Genomic DNA, 6,713 nt, shown 5'->3' with positions numbered 1-6,713 from the left:
ATTCAAAACGCAACCCATGTTTAAGGTTTTGCCGTATTCCATTTGCATCAATGATTTGCACTTTCACATACCTTAATCCCTTAACTAATTAAACAGCTTTCGATCATGTTTGAGCTGTTTGTTTTTCCTTTAATTTCTTTTAAACGTTCCAAGTTTTTTTTTTGTCGGGATTACCCGTTTATAAATTAGTCTAGCCGACCATCGGCGATAACTTTCGATGAAAAAGCGAAATGATGTCAATAATTTTTGGAGGATTTCGCATCTGGAATTTTCACTTTAGCGAGATCTTTGGGAAGATTATCCTGCAAAAATAGTGACCCATGTCTGAGGCCAAGATCTGAAATGTGAGGGCACTTTTATGGATTTTGCAGCACAAAATCGTAACCCATGTTTCGGGATTTTTTGCGAAATAGTAACCCATTTAGAGCATCATAATATTATACCCGTATACCAAGGTGCGGATCCAGGAATTTCTTCCCGGGGGGAGGGGGCACACGGGGGGTAAGAGCACATTTTTTGTTTTTTTGTTGTTGGTCCCCCAAAAATCGCAACCACTCAGCCAGCCGCTGAATAAGCGGGGGGGGGGGGGGGGGTTATTGTCATTATTATTATTGCTATCATTAATAGTAGTAGTAGTAGTAGTAGTAGTAGTAGTAGTAGTAGTAGTAGTAGTAGAACTAGTAGTTTGTGGAAACGTGTGTTCGTGTATTAGTTTCTTTGTTATTTGTTATCATCTCTCCACTCGCTCTCTATTTCTTGTTTGGACCTCCCCCCCCCCCCCTCCCCCTCCCCCACACACAATATATCTCTCTCCGTCTCTTTCTCTCTCTCTCTCTCTCTCTCTCTCATCTTTGACGCTTTGGCACCCCCAAAATGCGTTTAATTGTGAGCTAATTCAGAGAAATTTGCTCTCTTTGGAGGCTCATTGAGCATTTAAATCTAATTTCGCGCCTAAAAATATCCTCTGCACGAGGCAATCACATTAATTTATCTTTAATCCTACTTTATAAATTGCGTTTAGATTACATTCAGCCAATCCGGTTCTAAAAGGTAGTTGGTTGATTAATGTGTGATACCGGCCCTCAGGGTCAAGTTCTCGAAGAGAAAGGAGAAAGCACATATTAGTTTCTTGGTTGATCAAGATATTCGATGAACTTGAGAAATCTTTGAAAGTTCTTCATCGTTGTGTCTATTCATAATTATGAACGTTTTGACATTTTATTATAAACATATTCCTTCGTCATCACAAAAAGGCCTAACACTAAAACAAAAATTATATAAACAGATATTTGAAAAATTACACATTCGGACACCTCGCTGCAAAAGTTGAGGTTATTCCGACAGCTAGCAGCCAAAACAGGAGGTAAAGTTGGCCCAAATTACGTTCCCCTGTGGGCTGCCGCACCCCCCCCCCCCCCCCCTCCCTGCCTGCTCGCCTCGTACGCCAAATTAAGTCCCCAAAGGGCCCTCTCCCAAACTTCTGTATAGAACTTAAACATGGATGGACAAAAGCGACAAGTAGAATAATGTATGACGTTAAAAGCAAGCTATCTGTAACCACTCTGTTTACCAGGGGAAGTACTTACAAGGAGGCAGACAGCTTAATTCCTTGTAATCAACCATTACTTTGAGATTGCACGTTCGCAGATAGATCAATGTGCAAGAGAGTGATGGAATACATGTCATGCATGGGGCATAACAACCGGTGATCCGCATTTGCTCCTCCGAAATTTACTTGGGAATTTACTCCAGTCTTTATTTCGTCAAAAGTACTAGGTTCGCGTTTGAAAATAATGAACGTTTAGGTTAGGTTTAGGCTTAGGTTCAGGTATATGTAGGTATGTGTTTGGTCCAGGGGAGTGTTTTACAAAGACTAAGATCGACTTTAAGTTGGACTTAACTGTGGCAGCCGTTCATGCCACCATTTTCTCTCATCATTTACTGGCATTGGTCTCTCAAGAGACGTACAAATCATGGTCACAAATCTATTACAGAATTTACATTTTTTGATTAATTAATGAAGGAAAAAATATTTTTTTAAAGATCATAATTGAGAGACCATTGTTGACAGCAACCAGTGGCATGAATAGCCTGCCATAGTTAAGTCCAGCTTAAAGTCAATCTTAGTCTTTGTGAAACACCCCCACGGTTGCAGTTATGTATTCGGTTAGTGTGGGAAATTAACCCAGAGCATTTTGTAGCAGGACGGCTGGAGAATGTGCCGTTAAACCTAAAAGGCAAAAGAAAACGTGTACATCCCTGCATGCACATAATTTTAAGCCGCGGTATTCATTTTGTTATCAGGTTGTTTTTGTTTCAGCTGGATAGGATTTCGTCGCATTCGGTTGAGCTTACCAATGAAGGTAAAATTCACGAATTCGAAATATAATTTCAACATGAGAATCTAGTTTTGTCTGACAGAAGTAGGGCATGATATATTTAGCTTGTCTTCAAATTATTTGAGTTCTTGACCGCAGTGCAACTTTTTCAATACTGATGAATTCTAATAAACGTAGCATTTTTCTTAAAACAAAACTGTTTTTGTGTAAGGTCCGTCTGGCATTTCTTTACTCAAGATATTCCATGATTTTGTTTTGCTTTGAAGTCATTCTCGTTAATGATGGAAAGAACTGACTCACCATTATGCACATTTTGTTTTCTTAATCTAACTTGTACTTGCATCCTTGGACCCCCCCCCCCCCCCCCCTCAAAAAAATGGGCCTGATTTGTTAAGAATACAAAAGTAGAAATCCTCTTGGACAAAACTTTCCCTAGTTATATAAGCATGTTAACCAATTTGGTAATACACTTCAACTAAATAGTACCATTCCCTTTATCATGCTTATATTATGCGCTATTTTGATATACAGATCTTACCTTCGAATGTCCTTTCTATAAACAGTACATTGTATCACAATTACAGGCATGATCGATTCCTCTCGCTATATCAACAATACGTTTTTTTTATTTGTACATATATCAAATGTCATACTGGCATTATTATGATATCTTTCTCGATTTTGTAACTGACTCTGTATAAGTGTCAATATTTGTAATATGTAATCCGAAACTCAACCTGCGAACCTGCGAAGGTATACCAATGGCGGTACATTGCATTCGTTGAATTAATGTTGGCACAGTAAAGACATATTCCCTTTATTCATATTTCCTGCATACATACACTCAGGCCCATCTATTTCTTTATTAAACATCACGACACCAGTTGCTTACTGACCAGTGTTCTTTATTAGCCCATGACAATATCGTATAGCAATTAAGGGGCGGGGGGGGGGGCACTGCACAGTAAAATTAATATGAACGCCAGCTATGGGGATGAGAGGTGGTCCAATCATCATCTGTTCACATCCCCTTCCCTTCCTCCTCCTCCTCCTCCTCCTCCTCCTCCTCCTCCTCCTCTCCCTGCTCTTTCCCAATCTCTCTTCCCTTCCCTCTACTTCTCTATTTTGTCACCATTCAGCGGGGGGGGGGGGGAGGGGTTCACGTGTCTCTGTGCCCCCTCGTAGAGCTATGCCTCTGGCTTTGATGTGATCTTTGATTCAATGGAGATGAATGTACTTGATTTGATGATAGAAAAGACGTATCAACGGTAAGAAATTTTCATCAAAATTCGAAGACAAGATGAGGCTTGTTTTGATCATTTGAACAGGGATATAAGAATAGACCTACAAATCGAAATACGGTGAAATTACTGGTATAAAAGGATTCACCCCTATTCTATATCTTAACAAAGTGTGTACTCACAATTTCATCATCGCTATGACCTCCACTCCATTCATATTATCTAATTTATTTATTTTTCACTCCTAGGCATCTATTTTATTTCTTCCCCTCTAAATATTAATTCAAATTTAAAATTCACTCGTCGATTTCTCTGAATAACTCATTCCCGTTTTCTTCTCTTTAAAAATTAGATTCCTCTTTTCTTTCGCTATCCTTAATTATAATTATCGTCTACCGCTCCTCCTACTTCTCCTTTCTGCCTTCTTCTTCTTCTTCTTTATTCTTTTCCTTCTTCTCCTTCTCAATCTTCGTCTTCTTCTTGTTCGTCTTCTTTTTCTTTATTTCTCCTTCTTCTTCTCTTTCCTCTCTCTGAATTTTCTTCTTCACCTTCTTCTTTTTGTTCTTCGTATTTTGCTTTTTACCTTTTTATCTTTTTCAATCTTCTACTTTCAATCTTGTTCAATCTCTATTCTCTGTTACTTTCCAAATAATTAACCTCCTCCTTTTCCCACCTCCCCCCCCCCCCCCTCTCTCTCTCTCTCTCTCTCTCTCTCTCTCTCTCTCACACACACACACACACACATTTAAACGAAGTCCTAGCGTGGAAAATGGGAAAAGTGTCATGGAATGTGAAACCTGATCGAAATGACATTTCATGAACAATATCCGAATCGTGTGTATTTCTCAGTAGACCTTTAGAGAGGGTCTTGCAATCATGGAAGTTTAAGAGAGTGGAGAGAGGTAGAGAGAAGGGAGATAAATAAAATAAAGAGAAAGAGAATCGGAGGGAGAGAACGAAAGGAAAAAAGAGAAAGACAGGATATCATGATATCATGATTAGAGAAAGAGAAGTGAGAGAGAGAGAGAGAGAGAGAGAGAACAAAGAGAGAGAAGGGGGAGATCACGTGCATGATAATGCACTTTTATTTGCAAGACAAACTGAAACCCCAACCATGGCATACCTTCATGAAGTGAAATGCTCGTCCATAAAAACGAATGATGTCATGAATTGCAAACTTATACCAATCTGATGGGGGCATGGTCATGCTCCTTCTCATATTTACATGATAGGTTTCATTTTCATATTTCTTATGATTGTCCATTTGCTGCATGAATAGCATATATAAATACTTGCATGTATAAAGTGAAAAATACTATAACCCAACTAACGAAATACATTATCAAATGGAGACGGAGGGGGGGGGGGGGGCTCAGGGGTCTAAGTACAGTACCAAATAGTACAAAATAATACAAATGGAAGAGACGTAAATCTGTTTTCATAGTCGATAAATTATGAAACACATTGTTTATTAAAAGGTACTGAACATTTCCAACCATCGACCCGCCCCCACTGAAGACAAAAAAAGGGAAACAGCAAGTTGTTTAACCTGGCAGTGGCGGATCCAGGGGGGAGAGGGGCCCGGGGGGCCCGGGCCCCCCCCCCCCCTAGAGAAAAAAATCATGTAAAATCACGTGATTTTTACCTTTTTGGGAGGTTGGCCCCCCCCCCCCCCCTGGCGCTCAAGGGGGGGTGCAAATTGAATTTTTTTTTTTGAGGATCAAAAAAAAAAAAATGTGCTCATTTTTTTCTCGAAAGTTTTTTTTTTTTTTCCTTTTGCTCCTATTTGCGCGTGAATGTAGAGGAGTTGTCCTTGTTTCTATTAAGGCCCCCTCACTCGAATTTCTGTCCATAACTCTTTATCTACCAAGTATATCACACTAAATATGAGTAGATATATAATTTATATAGGAGCAAAATTCAATAGATAAAAACATTTACAAAGAGAAAACATATGTATTGTATATATATTGACATGTATTCATATATATATATATATATATATATATATATATATATATATAAATATTGGTTAATTATATTATGCAATTGTGAACAATAGCCACTTCATGTATCGAAAGATAATTGTTGACAGCTGGCCATGCAGGATCTGCTGCCCAGTTTATGTTATGTATCTCTGATCATTTTAAAGGGGGGGGGGGGGGGAGGGGGGGGGGGGGGGGGTAAGCGGACACTTTTTTTTTTTTTTTTTCGAGTCCAAAAAAAAATCGCAACGACTCAGCCAGCCGAAAATTCGCTCAGTGGGGGGGGGGGGGGGGGGGGGGGGGGGCTAAGCGGACACTTTTTTTTTTTTTTTTGGTCTCGAAATTTGAAAAATTGACATTTTTCTTCGTTGGGGGGGGGGGGGAAGGTCACCTTTTTTAGGTTAGCCGTGGGCATATATTTTTTTTTATTTTTTTTTTATAATAATAAAAAAACCAAAGGGGGGGGACTTTTAGGTTTTTTTAGGGGGGTTTACACACATAAAAATACCAAAGGGGGGGTTTGAACCCCCAAACCCCCCCCCTGCGTACGCCCCTGCTCTCAACATCATATCATAATGGCATATCAATTGTCAAGTAAATGATAAGGAGGGGGTCGAACCCCTCAATATAGACGTGGGCGGAATGTATCTCGGTGGACCTGCTTCTCTATGACCCACTATACAGTTAGTTGCGTTACTCTCCTTTCTTTTTTCTGGGTCTTCAAAATGTGTGCGTGTTCATGTGTTGTGCGTGTACGTAAATGCGTGCGTGTGCGTGTGGGTGTGTATACTTTGTGTTCATGGATTTAGGTGATGTATGCTGGCTTTAATTTACCCAATGCTTGATATGCCAATGAACATTTTAAATGCGTAAGGACATGTCGACCACCATTGCTCCCGAGAATGGAAGAAATAAACTGAAAACAGGAAATGATAGATTGATATATTATTACTTCACTCTGCCGCTATTCAAATACATACAGTTGGTTTACTATCTCAAATTAAAACAACGGACAAGGAATTCTTGAAGTTTCGCGCGCGTCGAAAAGTCGAGCTAGAGAGTTTTAGGTTGTGTCGCGGAGCGATCATCAAGCATCAATCATTTACACGGAGCCTAGCAACCAAGTGTAGACGGTGTGGCAACAATGC

Source organism: Strongylocentrotus purpuratus, unplaced genomic scaffold, assembly GCF_000002235.5.
Source record: "Strongylocentrotus purpuratus isolate Spur 01 unplaced genomic scaffold, Spur_5.0 spur5_scaffold_15, whole genome shotgun sequence".
NCBI classification, from domain to species: domain Eukaryota; kingdom Metazoa; phylum Echinodermata; class Echinoidea; order Camarodonta; family Strongylocentrotidae; genus Strongylocentrotus; species Strongylocentrotus purpuratus.
This window is presented reverse-complemented; position numbering follows the sequence as displayed.